Source organism: Chrysochloris asiatica, unplaced genomic scaffold, assembly GCF_000296735.1.
Source record: "Chrysochloris asiatica unplaced genomic scaffold, ChrAsi1.0 scaffold00029, whole genome shotgun sequence".
Classification (NCBI taxonomy): domain Eukaryota; kingdom Metazoa; phylum Chordata; class Mammalia; order Afrosoricida; family Chrysochloridae; genus Chrysochloris; species Chrysochloris asiatica.
In genome coordinates, this window is record NW_006408547.1 from 22729073 (window position 1) to 22745499 (window position 16427).

The window sequence follows — 16427 nt, forward strand, 5'->3', positions numbered from 1 at the left end:
TAAGTCTATAATTACAACCTGGGATAAACGCTGTCTAGGAACAGGCTTTAATGCTATGAGAGGGTTTTGGTGATTCAAGTAGATTTTCACACCAGATAAAAAGTAATGTAGATAGTGTCAGTGTTTATTTTACTGCCACTTACAAAATTGTGATCTTAACATTTCTTTTTTAAAAAGACCTGTCTTGCACGTATTTGCTTACTTTGTGTACACAGATATCCAATATGTTCATAAAGTAACACTATTTTTGCTGATAAGAGTCCTTACAGCACCTTGAATCATGTTTGTTTATACACAGAGTTGTGGCCGCAATTGGTAAGAGTACTACCAATAAATAATTACTGCTTTGATGAGATCAAAGGAAGATTTGAAATATAGTGACCTAGGAATCATTAAAGTTCTTTTTTTAAGTTTTTGTTGTGAACTGAGTGATAGTTTACATGGGAGAACATCGGCTTTACACCATTGTTCATTGCAGTATTTTCTTTTATTCACTGTATTTTTTTTGGTGGGGGGGTCATAGGGGCTATACATAGAAACACTCAGGAATATATAATCATTTTAACAACCAAAGGGCACATTCTGTAAGCCTGCCTCCTGGCCGCCAGCTCTCAGTCCCTCTCTTTCCATGAATCTAGAGTCCTCAGCTGCTCCCTCTCTCCATGTCCTCCTCTCTGCCTCCATCTCTGATGTCGCTGCTTCTCTGGATAGGGTCCCTCATTCCGCTTGTGCTCTTCTTCCTTGATGGTCCTCAGGGCCTCTGTTTCTGAAGAAGTTCATTTTTTATGTAAAAACTAACGACAAAACCCACTGCCATCAAGTCCATTGTGACTCCTAGCGACCCTGTGTACGGTTTCTGAGACGCTAACCTTGTCTTCCTGCCAAAGAGTTTGAACTGCTGACCTGTGGTTAGCAGTTCAGTGCTTATGCTTTCATGCCAGCAGAGCAAGTAAAATTTTAATTTGTTCATTCCAGAAGTATTTTAGTAGCTACTGGATATTTGGAGTTGGGATCATAGCACACACAGGACAGATCGGTAGTTCATCAGCCCAATTTCACCTACAGACACAACTCTGTGACATGTTGTAGTGTATGTATGTGTTTGGTTTTTGTTTGCTAATAAAATCTCCTTGGAGCCTGTTTGCTTAGGCAGAGCCCCACAGTGAGGCTACATCAGGGAGAAGGGACGTCTGCCTTCCTGTGTGTCCACAGCTGCTTGTTGAAACATTTCACCTGCTGCTTTCTGACTCTCGCACCCTGCTGTCCCCACAACACTGTCCTCACTGGCCTCTGTGGTCAGTGTGTGGCCTGACAGAAGATAGAAAGAAATATTGAATAGTATTCCTGCTAATTAAGCTCCTGATGACTGCTATTTATGCAGCTTTATTCTGCCCTAGTATTTATTCTTTCACCGCTTGACTATTGGACTATTGTTTCAACTCTCCTTCCTTCCTTGCGAGCCTGCGTAACCAGCACATCTGATCGTTCACTCTGATTCTGGTAGCTTAGGTGAGGGAGGGAGAGCATTAAAGGGCATCAGCACCGCTGAGTTTTGCCCTGGACCGGCCACTTTGGACAATCACTTGCCCATGCTTGTACTTTATCAGATCTTCATCTGTAAAATTAGGTGATTGGGTAGTGACTGCGTTCAGACAGTCAGTCATTAAATTCTTGTCACCTAAGAACTGAGACCTGGTGGAGTCTTGGTTGTAGGATAAGTATGGGACTGCAGGGGTTGGCGGTTCAGACCCACAAGCCACTCCTTGGAAATCCTGTATGGGGTCACTATGAGTCAGAACCAGTCACCTAATTTTATAGATGAATGTCTGATGAAATTCAAGCAAGGGCAAATGATTTGTCAAAAGTGGCAGATCCAGGGCAAAACTCAGGGATGCTGATACCTTAGTAGCAACAACAGTAAGAACTGAAAGTGACCATAATTCAGCCAGGTATCATTTTACAGATATCAAAGGTATGGAAAGTGTTTTCAGAAAGATTAATCAATTGGTATTAAGATATAAAACTTATGTGTAAGAAGACACTGTAAACATTATAAATAATTTATTAGGAGAAGATATATAGAGTGTTTATACTTATTAGTGGCATCACCTATAAAGGCAAATCTATGAGAAAAAGAAAACCAATTGAAAAAACTAGTTCATGAGAGAGTTTGTAAATCTTATTGGCCAAAATGGCTAATAAATGTAACTTGGAGTCCTGGTATGGCACTTTAGGATAAGCACTGGACTGCTAACCACAGGTCAGTGTTTCAAAGCTCCCAGCCACTCCTCGGAAACCCTACACAAGGTCTCTATGAGTTAGAACCGACTTGATGGCACTTCACAACAAAGGGACTGCCAGTGATGTATACTTACATCAATATAATTACTTTCAAAACAATTTAGTAATCCCTTATAATTTATTTGGCCATATTTTACAATCCATGATTCCATTTTCGGGTTTATCACCTAAGAAGCTATCATACCTGAGCACAGAGAAGCATATTAGTACAGCACTCTCTGTAAATGCAAAAAAAAAAAAATTAGAGAATGTCTTAGTGAGAATTCATAAATAGATTGTATACTCATACTGTGGACTATGAATCAGGGGTGAAGATAGCCCTAGTCTATACTGAGTCTTGGTACGGTGCTGCAGGATAATGCACTGGACCACAAGGTCGGTTTGAACTTCAAGGATGGCGGTTCTAACACACCAGCCGCTCCTAGGAAACCCTAGACGGGGTTGCTATGAATCGGAACTCAATGACAGTTAGCGACAACAACAATCTGCATTATCTATGTGGATAAACCTTTATTATTATTATCCCTTTATTAAGATTGTTATCACCTATGTGATCTGAGTAAAATAGCAAGGTATAGAAAGATACTATGGTATGATAACGTTTGTGTGAGAATATAGAAAAAGTTAAAACACAAAAATGTCGGGGACCCGCCTCGACATAGGGGTTCGGTTCACGAGGAGAGGATACCTGACGGCAATTCATATATATCAAGAATACACAGAAAGAGACAAAGAGAGAGACAAAGAGACACTCCGAAACCAGAGTGAATGCTGGACTGGCATCAGGCAGATCCTGCATTGCAAACATCTCAGCCACGAAGGCCGTGATATCCTGCATAGTGAACATTTTAGCTAAACAGGCAGTATGGTTGCAAGGCTGGACTGTGCACGCCTTGCCAGTCGTAATGCACCTGGATTCATTCTGCGCCTTCCTTTTATTTAGGGGAGGAGTTTCACACCAAGCTGGGAGGGACTTACGCAAGGTACAGCTAACATCAGTACTTTTCCAGACATTCAGGTAACTTTACATCGTACTTCGCTGGTTCGAATCCCAGGCCAGCAACTTGGATTCTCAGGCTCAATTAACATATCTATAGCCCCTGAGCATAGTTGGGGGAAGGTGAGAGTAATGACAAAAGCTTGGGCAGAGTCCCGCTGTTTCGGCTTCCTGAGCCAGGTTTTCAGGAGGACTCAAGAAGCCCAGGTGAATGGGCTGCACCTGGAAAAGGATTAGAGAGGATGGGGTCTTTGTCTATAGAACAAAGAACCGAGAAGTAGCTAAGATATTTTTAGTTAATCCTTTGGAGAAAGGCTTAACCTTGCAACCTTTAGTCTCAGCTTTAGGAAAATATCACATTTATCTGTGGATTATCAAAGGCTCCTCATATTAATTTAATATATATACTGAATATTAAGATGAAAGCAATTTGCCATTAACTGCCAGTGGCCTCATTTGTTACACTCAGCCCTAGAGGGCCTCAAACCTCTGACTAGTCTTACATGGTCCGCAACACAAAAATACTACACAGAATTCAAAACTCACATATGCATAGAAATAGCTACTAGATGAGAAATGCATATTTGAATTATGCATGAAACTCATGATTGTCACAACTCAGTGGGAGGGAGAAGAGGGGGAGGGTAAATGGGACTTCCACTTACCTATGTTTTAGTTTATAAAAATGACCAAATACTATAAAATGTTAATATTTGCCAATTTTAGATGGGAAGAGCATGATGGTAATGCTTTTTTCCCTTTTTAATAGTTTATTGCCACAAAAATTAAATACATGGAAAAATCTTCCAGCCTTTTCCTATTACTGCCTGTTTTTGTATTTATAAAATCCCTCCTGAAGCTTAATCAGTCTTTCTGCCCCCATCTCCTTGGACCTTTCTTCTTCTGACTGAAGTTATTTTTTCAGCATTTGTCCGGAAAGTGCATGGTAAACCTTCCATGATCTTTTAATACTGCATTTGCACGAACTGCTTAAAGCCCCCACGCTGCATCTTTCAGGGCCACTGACTTCCATTTCTGTCTCACTGGATGTCTGATCATTTGTGACACAGCAAACCTTAGAAACTGCATGCTGACATCGACACGCTCTGCATCATTCCTGACACGCTTAGTTCAGAAATTGGGAAATTGGGAGTTGAGGTTAAAAGGCGGTTTCTGAGATGATGACTTGTGATTTGAAAGGCTTTTATCAGGTAGAATGTGTAATGCACTGCTGTATCTCCATGGAATGAACTATATTGTTAAGTGCTCTTGAGCCTGTTTCTATTCGTAGCACCCATAGTGAGTTTCCAAGGAGCAGCTGGTGAGCTTGAACCACCAACCTTTCAGTTCAAATGGCTTTGCAGTCTGGCGTATTAGCCTGCAGCACCACATGGGAATAGATATAGGTAGGCCTCGCTTTATTACATTCACTTTATTGTACTTCACAAATATTGTGGGTTTTGTTTGTTTATTTTGTTTTACAAACTGAAGGTTTCTGGCAAGGCTGTGGGTGCCATTTTTCAGCAGCATAGCCTCACGCCATTGTCTGCCCTAGTTTTGTACTTTGTGCAATATTTCAAATTTTTTCATAATGCTCTTGCATACTTAACAGACTATAGTCTCCGCATAACTTTTTATGGACTGAAAACCAAAATACTGTCTGACTTGCTTTATTGGGCTGCTCATTTTACTGTGGTGGTCTGGAACTGAAGCCCTCATACCTCCGAGGTATATGCATGCATGCATACAACAGAGTCCTGGTGTGATGCTGTGGGCTCAACGCACTTAACAACAACAACATGTGTACTAAGGGCCTTCAAAAAGTTTGTGGGAAAAATCCCATTAATTTTCAGGTTCATTTTTCCACAAACATTGTGAGGTCCTTTTGTGTGTAAGATTCATGTGAGTGAAAAACATATTTGTAATGATCTGAGCCTAGGACACTTTAAGCGCAAGCACGAGGTTTTCTTCTGCTGGTTTCGATGCACTGAAGTTTCTCGGAACCCATCTGTAACGTAACTGTGAGAGAGCTTTTACCTGGTTGAGTTTGGAGCTCACCGAGAGTTGTTACCGTTGAGAACAGCGGTCACTGTTGACGGCGTCTTGCTGTCCGGATGCCAGCGGAAGGTCAGTGTGCAGTTCAGAGCTGTTGCATGGATGGCGCCATTACTCAAGCACGTGAGAGGCCGCGTTGTTGAATCTTCCAGTGTATGGATGCCTGTGCTGTACAACCCAAAATTCATAGGAGGGGCTGCAGAAAGTTTATGGGGAAATGGAATGAAAAGATCATGTAATTTTTCAACAAACGTTTGAAAACTCCTCTTATATATGTTACTATAAGTGGTTTTAGTGATTTAAAAAAAAAAATTACTTGTGCTCTGATCCGTTTACCATTCAGTTGGTGAGCCCGGGACCAACAGAAGGAAACCCCACCCAATCCTATACTGTCTTCAGGAATGTTAGTATGTTTGAGTTTGGGGTCGCAGCCACTGTGGTAGTTCATCTCAGTGGGGGTTTTCCTTGCCTTTCATCACCCTCCTGTTTTGCCAGACATGATGTTCTTCATAAATTGGTTCCTTCTGGTGATGCTTCCAAAGTAAGCCAGTTGACACATTAGCCAGTGTTCTGTATGCTGTAGGGTTTTCGGTGACTACATTTTAGCCTTTCTTCCTAGTTTGTCTTAGTTTGGAAGTTCCCCTGAAACCTACCCACCATGGATGACCCTGCTGGTATTTGAAATACTGTGCCCTCGCTTTCAGCATCACAGCAACACACGAGTCACCACAGGACGACACACTGATTGATGAGTTTATTCTTGGAGTATTCGATAGAGATGGAGACATTAGAAAACATTTGTTAGCAGAGGGGACATTGGGTCTGATAAGCTTTGAGAACCTCTTATCAAGTGAGGAGCAAAGCTAGGATTGGTCTAGATTTCTGTATTTGAAAGCTTCTGCATCAGTAAGATTAGGCCTGTATGAACCATTCCTTCTGCTACCTGGATGTCCTCCCAGACAGGAATTCGCTCAGGTGCTTGTTGATTTTCATTATTAAATAGAAATCTGCCACAGACACAGGTGCAAATAAGCTTCATGTGGTGTGACTTTACCACCACTGCCTCTGGAAGCTTGTGTGATGTCACCTGCGTTCACAGAGGCTAGTAGAACCCGCCTTTGGCTGTGTGATTTCAGTCATTGTAAGTCAAACTTTGTATTTCATATGGTATAGTTATCTGTGTATGGGGACAGGGAAAGGTTGGGCATATATGAGATGGAAATACTAAGGTGTCATGTGTTCACATTTAAAGACCTGATATTTTTCATATATCTTTACAACCTGGCTATTTATTCTGGAAGATTCATCACTTTTATCATGCTTCCTGATTGCAAGCTAACCTCTGTCATTAGGTTAAGAAAATTCTGACCATGATGATTTGGGATCTTAAAGCATAGTGGGGAGATGAGAAAAGAGCCCTTTGCTATGTGCTGGTGTTAGAATCGGACAGAACTTGCGGATCCTACTTCTAAGGAAGGTATAAAGATAATCACTGTGGCAGGATCTGGCATATCGCAGGCCAGAAACTTCATTAAGAAACTACCATGGTGTGTATTCAGGAGCCATTAAGGCCATTCAGTGGCTTTTGTTGTTGAAGTTTACTGCAGTTCATGATCTTAGCTCTGGGGAAGAGATGTGACTCTGAAACGTCAGTCATCATATTCTGTGCTTACACTGAAGAAAACAATCGTGGGAGGGGAAAAAAAGAAGAAGTTTGGGAAGCGAATTGGCAGTGAATGAGTTTGCATATTCAGTGGGTACTCTTCTTGCCCTTCTCCCTACCTGGGCTTGGTGCCTTCAGCAGTCTGGGAGGACAGTAAGTGCCCTCCACACAGAACCATGTCTTTCTCATCTTTGTAGCTTGGCTCCTTAGAAGAAAGTAGAAGTTGCTCAGTGTTTCAGTTGCTGGCTGAGAGGCCACCATTCTCTTTAGTGGGCCCCAGCTTCCCAGATCGAATGGTTTCAGTCTATTCTAGATTTCTTGTTGTTAGGTGTTGTTGAGTTGGTTCTGACTCATAGTGATCCTGTCTATGATTTTTGAGGAGCAGCTGGTGGGTTTGAACCCCTAACCTTGTGGTTAGCAGTGCCCAGTACTTATCCTACAGTACCATACCAGGACTCCACACTAGTTAGTTATTTTTCTCTACTTTTCATTCTGAATGCCACGCGCCCGCTTCCCCTGGTGTTGTGAGTTTGGTAATTACTTGGTAGAGTTAGTAGCGCTCCAGATCTCTAGCTGCGGGGTCATTAGATTTGGGAATCAGAGGAAGGCCAAGTTTTAATGGAATATTTTTTCCTTGGAATTCCTTGGTGGTGTAAACCAAGCTCTTGGAGGCACCTTGGAAGAGAGGCTGATGATGTGCTTCTAAAAATCATCGAATACAAACCCTGTGGAGTACAGGTCTGGTCTGACACATCTAGGGGTGCTGTGAGCTGGTGTCCAGCACTGCGTTACTTAGGTTAACAGGAGGATTGGCAGACAGAAGGCAGGGAATATACAGGTACGGAATGCTCATCTAATCTGCAGGATGAAAAGCCAGCACACAGCTGCCTCTTGTCCCCTCACCCACAGGCCCTACCTGTGTAGCTACAGAGGAGGAAGGAGAGCCAAGACATGTGTGGGTAAATGTTGCCACCCCTTTTTCTCTGCTTCTTTTAGCACCATTTTTTCAATATCCCATTCCAGTTAATGTGGGCACAAGGTATGCATGCCAGCTAACTGCTCTCTAAACCCAGGGGTAATTTCTCAGAACAAACATGAAGCAGAGACAACATTCCCCATTTATCTTAACTCTACTGTTTCTAAGGAAACAGTGCTCTGGAAATGGGAGTCACCTTCATTAGTCCTTCACTAGCTCAGACCTGGTATATGTGAAGGGATTGAGAAAACATAGGTACTGATTCAATAAATCAGCATTCTAGCTCCTGACTTCACCGTTTACTCAAAGTTAAAACTCCTACAAACAGGAGCTTTCACTTCCTTTACTGACAGAACGGAAGGAGTCTGATGCTCATGTGGCTGTATGTATGGCCTTTCAATCGTGATTCATCTTCCACTGAAAGGACTGCTGCCCTCTTATTAGGGTTCAACTGTGGAAAGTGAGTTGTTAGGATGTTGTTTTACTAGCTCTTGAACCAATACCTACGTTTTCTCAACCCCTGGCGTCCGTGCACACCCTCTCTCTCACATCTGTACCATCAAGGAACATTGTACCGAAATTTTTGGAAGGGGGAGTTCATACCTCAGGAAGCAGGATGTGTTCACTTTCATGTGTACTCCTATCCCCTCTCCGCCACAAGAAATCCAGCAAAAATAACTTGAGATAAAAAAAAATCGTAAGTCTTACTACTGTTAGTTTCCCTCTGTATTTACTGACCAGGCCCTATGTGATCCACTTTGTTCAGACAGTATTCAGAACCTGTCCTTCCTGGCCTTTTCCAGAAGGTAATCTAGGCAAGAACCGGCTGTTTTCAGGGTGCCCTCTGCTGGCCAGATATTACATCTTAGTCTTGATTTGGGTTTAATTTTGTCAAAGCTAGTGGCGCTGTACGATCAGAGCTAGACTGCAAACCACAAGGTCGGTGGTTCAGACCTACGAGCTTCTCCTTGGAAAGCCTATACAGGGTCACTGTGAGTCAGAATTGACTCGACACCACTTAACAAGTGAGTAGATGGGCTGCTAACCATAAGGTAGCAGTTCGAATCTACCAGCTGCTTCATGGGAGAAAGATGAGGCTTTCTGTTCCTGTAAAATTTACAGCTTAGGACACCTTATATAGGGTCACGTTGAGTTAGCACCAACTCCATGGCACACAGCCACCATAAAGCTTAGTGATCAGAGGAAGAAGTAGTTATTCACATTATGCCTTGCCTGTTTGTTTTATTTTTGCTGGCCAAAGGCCCAGACAACCTCCTCACCAGCATCATCAGAGAAAGATGAAGTCATTTCAGAGTAAAGATGGGAAGAATTAATTCCGCTTCTTTTCCCTGTGATGTGATTTTCTTAGAAGCCCTTTGAACAGTGCTCGCTGTTTAGGCTTTTCAGTGAGGTAGTGTTGATATTACTCCCATCTACAAATGTGTTCTGACTGCTCCCTGCTTCAGGCAACAGGCATCCTGTGAAAAACCTCTCACTGTCTCTTCTAGTCTGATGGGGCAGACTTGACAAAGACCTAACAGAGAGCCTCTCAGTTGGGTCTAGGCAATTCAGTGTCTCTGACATTCATGCTATGTCACAGAAAGATGGCAGAAGGTGGAAAAAGGTAGTGTTTGTGTGATGGTATTGGGTCTGTGTGTGGTAGTTTGTGTGGTAGTTTGTGTGTGTGTGTGGTAGTTTGTGTGATAGTATTGGGTCTATGTGTGGTAGTTTGTGTGGTAGTATTGGGTCTGTGTGTTGTAGTTTGTGTGGTAGTTAGGGTCTGTGGGTGGTAGTTTGTGTTGTAGTTTGTGTGGTAGTTTGGGTCTGTGTGTGGTTTAGAAGATGAGGTCTGATCAACCCAGCGGTCACCTACTCACAGGGTATTTTTGGGAGAAGCTACCTATCAAGCGTTTTTCATGGGATTCTTGGTTGCTTGTCTCTCCTTACGTTGACACGGTGTTTACGGATTTAGTCACATGCTCTGGAGCTTCATGGGAAGGAGGGCCCTCTGTTTGGGGTACTTCCCTCTAGACAGTTTTCTTCTCCTCTCTATTTTCAACCCCCTTTGGTCCCAACCAAATTGCCTCACTTCCCCTTGTCTAATTGTTAATCGTCTGTGAGTGTTTTTGTGACATAGCTAAGATTAAGAAATATCCTGAGGAATGAAAACGAACCTCCGGAAAGTCCTTAAGTGAACTTCAAACTCGTGAAGGAGTACTTGGTTCTAGTTTCATGAGGAGAATAAGTGTTGATCTTTAGAACGAGTCATGAACTTTAAAAGAAAGCTATGAACTTTTCATTTTGAAAAATGGCTTTGCTTTGTAAAAAATGCTTTGGGTGAACTTCCCTGGGTGCTGTATGTCAGATTGGGGGCCTGGTATGGCGCTGCAGGACATGCACCTGGCCTCTAACTGAAAGGTCGGTAGTTCAAACCCACCAGCTGCTCCTCAGAAACCCTGTACAGGATCGCTGTGAGTTGGAACTTAACAACTACAACAGTAAGATTGTTAGTTGTTGCTTTAACTCCCGACTCCTGGTGAGCCATGTACCCAGAATGGAATCTGGCCCAGTCCTGTGCTTGTCTTCCTGATCGTGGATCTGCTCAAGTCTACTTGTGTGGCTGCTGTGAGAAGGACTCCTGCTGGTACCATGGGGAAAGTAGTGAACTGCTAACCAAAAGGACAGTGGTTTGAAGCTGCCAGCAGTTCCATGGCACAAAGAGATGGCAGCCTGAGAAGCTCGACGGGGCACCGACTCGGTCTATAGGATCACTGTGAGTCACAATTGACTTGACAGTAGCGCGATTGGTGTATACAGTGCCCTCCAACCTCGGGTGCTCATTTCCCATCATTACGCTGGACACTTTCTGTGGTGGTGTAAGCTTGGCTAATTTCAGAAATAAATCATCAGGCTTTTCTTCCTAGTCTTAGTCCGAGGCTCTGCTGACACCTGTCCCCCATGGGTGACATTTCTTCTAACACCCCAGTAACATGAAAGCCGCCACAGTGAGACACGTTGACAGGTGTTGGAGAACGCGTTTGAGAATGACAGCCAACCAGTGAAAACACATGATAACTTATGGTAATAGATTCTGAAAAATCTTTCGTGAACACTTTTTGACAATGAGTTTCATAAACTTACAACCCAAATTATTTATTTAATGAACTCGTGTGAAACAGTTTATGAGCTGGTATAACGATGAGAAAAGTTTTTTTTCCTCATTCGAAGGGGTTGGTTTCTTTCAGGCTTTGGTGACTGAGTCAGTGGTAACCAGTTTCTTATGTGGCTTTAGTTCATGCATACGGTTAGAGGGATGCAGTCTGAAAGTATTGTTACAGGTTCTCAGAAATTAACTCCATTTTTTTACTGTTTCCACCTGTTTGAGGAGGGGACGTAGTGGAGTGAAAAGGCCTGTCCTCTGTCATCTAGGCTCTTTTCAGTGTATCACAGCCTTTGAATTGCTTTACGTGTGGAAGCTCCTATGGAAATGTTGAAAACACTGTGAAGCTGTTGTACAAATACTCTTCCATCTTTATATTAAATCTTAGCTACTTAAGTCCCGGAGTCCTGGTATGGTGCTATAGGATAGGCACTGGACTGCTAACCACCAAGTCAGCAGTTCAAACACACCAGCCACTCCTCAGAAACCCTATACAGGGTCGTTATGAGTGAGAACGAACTGGACAGTACTTAACAACAAGGATCTTTAAGTTCTCAGGAACCATGTGTAGCCAGGAGCTAGTGTATTGGACTGCGGAGATCCGTAATAACAGTGTGAGTCGAATCTCGACTTCTTCATGGAAGGCAGCAAGATGAAATAAGAAGAGCTTAGAATGAGGCAATTCTGTGTTTCTACCCTAGTTCAGTAATTTAGTCTTAGCACATTACCAAACTTTTGTAAGCCTTACTTCCTTCATTTATTGAAATCCAAATCATTTTTGCCATTTAAGTACTAGTTGTTGTTGTTATGTGCCATCGAGTTGGTTCCGACCCATAGCGACCCTGTACACTAGAGGAGGACATTTTTTGGTTCCCTGAGTGGAGTGTGAGCTACTTGTGGGAAGCTGGTGCCTGTTCTGCCCTGTCTAGCAGCACCCTTTCTCCTTTCCCTGCTCGTCCTCCTGCGTCTTTCCTTCATTCAGTTCCTACTTAGTGGTACTTCTTGCATATTAGGCTTGTACCAGGGGATATATAGATATTGGTGAGGAAATATCTTGTCCTTCGAAAGCTAACGGGGGTGGGAAAAGAGAGTGACTGTAGACAAAGAAGTGACTAGGGAATTGTGAATTGAGATAAGCCTGTGAATTCTGTGAAGGAAATGAACACGGCAGCTGGTGGAGACCTAGTGAGGATGGTCCGGGAGTCATTCACAGTGTGAAAGACGCACGTTGGCAGACAATCCCTCAAGTTGCAGTGTCTTTTTCATTAGGTGTCAGTGCACCACAGCTCTTCCTGGGTAGTGTGTGCCCAACCACAGAATCTCCAAATAGCCAGGAAGATCCACTTGGCGTCAGATAACCCAAACATAACTAACATCTCTGGAAAATGATTTTACGGAAGACTTGCTTCTGAAGTAAGAGAATTCCTCTTTATTTTCTACTTCATAATAAAAAGCTGGCAGTTAAACTTTCCCCCCACCTCTCAGAAAAGCAAGTTATCCCTGTGTAATTTGGTCAGTTAAAATGATAAGAGCACTGCAGATTCTGAAATAGCAGAGCTCCATCGGAACATCAGACATTAAGTGAATCAGCAACAGAAGTGCTTGATTTTCAGCTTATTTTTTACCAACTGTTAGATGGCATTGCACGTGTTTTAGAGCCAGCTTTCCACGTTTAAGTGTTAACTTTAGAAGTTAGGGTTTGTCTGTTAAATACAGAAATCCCTTCCTGCTACCCCACTTGGAGCAGCCCAGTGACTTCAGTTCCCCTCTTGTTGGTCAACAGTAGAACTAAGGTCCTTGTGTGCTTCATTGAGACAGGTGGTGACTGAGAGCCATCTGGGACCACATTTTAAGTCAACTTACTAGCTCTGTGACTTGGGACAAGGGGCTTTATCTCCTTGATCCTCAGTTTTATTTTTCTTCATTTTTGGACAATGCAGACTACTTTCAGACTACTTTCCATCGTCAGACTTGGGTGTACAAGGGGGCTTCATAAAGTTTGTGGGAAATTTTCATTATTTTTTCATTCCATTTTTTTCCATGAACTTTTGAAGTACCCTCATATTCATCTTTCTTATCCCATAAAAGAAGCCTTTGCTAGTGCACCGAACTAGACAGCCCACCACAGTCCATGGAAGATGGAATAGAATTGGAAGATGCGTTGTATGCAGTGAACGACATGAACCTTGTAAAGTAGATTCTTCTTCACTTTTCTAGAATTGTAGTTCAGGTAGGGGAGAAGACAGTGTATTATATGGTCATCCCAGACCTCACCTTTTAGCTAAGTAACAGATTGACTTATAAAATTAAAAAATGGCGCTCATGAAGAAAGTTCTTCTTAGAACTGTCAACTGTACAAAACTACAACATTTGCCTCAAAGCAAGGATGAGCAGCTGAGGGGGAGGGGCAGGGAAACTGGAGGGTTGGAAATGGGAAGAGTGCTGACATATGGGGGGCGGGGTGTACAGCCACCAATGTCAAGGAACAATTCGTGTATGGATTGTTGAATGGGAAATGAATTTTCTATTTTAACTTTCACCTAAAAAGCAAGAATATTTTCAAAATGAAATAAATGGTCATAAGTCATACAGTTTTGGGACATATCCTGTCTTGTAATTAGATAATAAATTTTGACTTCCTTTTTTAAAAAAAAGTTTTTAAGTAGGGGAAAGTTGATTAAACTGGAAAGCAGCATTGCGTCATAAAATACAAAACAACTCAAATATGCACATAAACAAAAACCTGGTGTCAAAAATAGTCGAGAAACAAACTCCAGGAAACATTGGGTCAGGGAACTTCCTTCCACATTTGTAGAGCAGTAACCAGGATGCATTATTCAAAACCATTTGTGGTGTGTTACCGTTCTTTAGAAACCCACGAGATACGCCGTCTGCGAAGTGTTCCTCAGGCGATTTTACTGCATTCATAAAATGAAAATTAGCTCTGGTAGGGTTTCCTTGTAACTTTGCCTCGGACTGTCCGTCCAGTGCTTTGTTATCAGATGTAGCTTTATGTTAGCTGCTGGGGCAGTCACCGTTCCTCCTCTTGTAGTTCTGTGTTCTTTAGTTTCTGTCCTTTATGACATCGTTTCCAAGCTCCTGTTGGCTCTTGTTGCATTTCCCTGTCTTCCGTCTCCTGCATCTTCATTGCTAATCGTTTACTTTATTCTGGTCTGCCAAATGACGTTTGGCCCTGGACAGTCATCACACCCACTGATTAGGCAATTTCTATCTGGATAGTGGGTGAACACCATCTTTCTCTTCTCGTGCCTGGTTTCTGCAACCTCGGACTTAGCCTGAGATCTGAGGCCCTCACTGAATGGCCCTCCCTCGGGCCTGTGGGGACTCGGGCGGCAGAGGGTCAGCCTCAACCTCAGGCCCTGTTGCAGCCATTTTTCTCCGAAATGGATTCTTAGGTTCGGAGTTTCGGAGATTCAAGTTGGATTTCAAACAGCCTGTTTTCACAACTATAGCCAGCCAGCTGAACCATGATTTCTAAAGTTGCTCTATGTGTGTGTTGTTATCCAATTTGTCAGTATTTTCGCTGAACAGTGTGCTGTAATTACTGACTCAGAGGCCTGCAGTTGTCTTCATTAGATATACATTCAATATTTTGAAAATATGCCTACAATGCAGTTGGAAGGTATATAATTTCAGCTGTTTAAAAGCCTACATGTATACTAACATGTTTTTGTTTGTAAATTGGGATAAGTTTGCTTAGTTTTTCTGGCAAATTCATCTTTACAGAGGGAATCAGCACTGGGAAATATAGAAAACACTTGGTTTTCTTGTCAAGTGTGATACAGTTTTTTGTAGTGATTTATAAAGAGTTTGAGGGGTGATTACTTGCATATGTGAACATCTCTTACTAAGATTCCAAGTGCAGTGTTTCCTGCTGATTCATGTGTTATAGCTAATTTTTTTTAGATTGTCAATGTTCTGACATCTTAACCTACTTTTTATTATTATATTGTTATTATTTTGTTATTATTCAAAGGCTATTGAAGTTATATTGTAATTTTACCAATTTGGGAGACACCGAGCCCTATTTGTATCATAGTGATTGGGGTGTTATATATGGAGTGTCTGGAGTGATGAGTTTAATAGCTTGGAGAGCAAGTTTTCGATGGGGGAGCCAGGGGGCGCGTGGGACACTGACCCAGAAGGAATTCCCCGAGTCTGGTCAGCCTGCTCCGCTCCCTACTCCCTTAGCTGTCTTTGCACCTGATCTTGGGTTTGTCTTCATAAACCAACACCCCCTTTTGTTCTTGCTGGTTGTAAGCATACTGTTACTGCAGCCACTTACTTATAGCTCATGGTCACTTCCGGGGCTAACTTCCTGGCCTGTCACCCAGCCTTTGTCTTTCATTCTGAAACTATAGGAGACACAGACAATCATTGGTAAAGCATTGCGTGGCAGTGGGATCTGTCTTGGCCCTTGGCTCACACCAGAGGACAGTGATTATTGTATCAGTGACATCATTTCCTGCCTTTTGGCACACGGTGGTAAGTTAAAGGAGTTGGACAGCAGTTACGTGCATCTTCCCTAGGTGTGACTATCACTTCCATTCTATGCCTTCTTCTTTGACCTGGACACAGAACTAGATTCGTTCCTGATGGGCATCACAGACATCCTGAGCTTAAACCTGGCCTTCTAAATGTGGAGCTTCTCCCAAAGAATTGGATTACATGCTCTCCATTTTGGCCTTGTGTGGTACTGTAGGATAAGCACTGGACGGACCACAAATCGGTTTGAACCCCAAGGTCAGCGGTTCAAACTTTCCTGTCGCTCCTTGGAAAACCTATACAGGGTCACTATGAGTCAGAATCAAAAGTGACAGCACTAACAACAAGGAGCTCTGGTAGCGTAGTGGTTACGAATCGGGCTGCAAACCGCAACGTCAGCGGTTCAAAACTACCAGCTGCTCCACGGGAGAAAGATGAGGCTTTCTGCTCCCGTAAAGATTTACAGCCTCGGAAACACTGTGCAGGGTTGCTATGGGTCAGAACCGACTCCATGGCACATAACAACAACAACAACAACACTACCTAACAATAGTTGTTGTTAAGTGCCTTCAAGTTTTAGTTCATTTCCCACCTTCTCTGTCCACACACCACTATGTTCTTATGTAGGTGCTATTTTGTGGAAATACTGAGATAATCGGGCAACTTCTTCTTAGGAAAAAGATATGGCAGTTTGTTTCTGTAAACGTTTATAGCCTTGGGAACTTCATGTTGTTGTTCGGTTCCAATTCATAGGATCCTCTATGCTGTT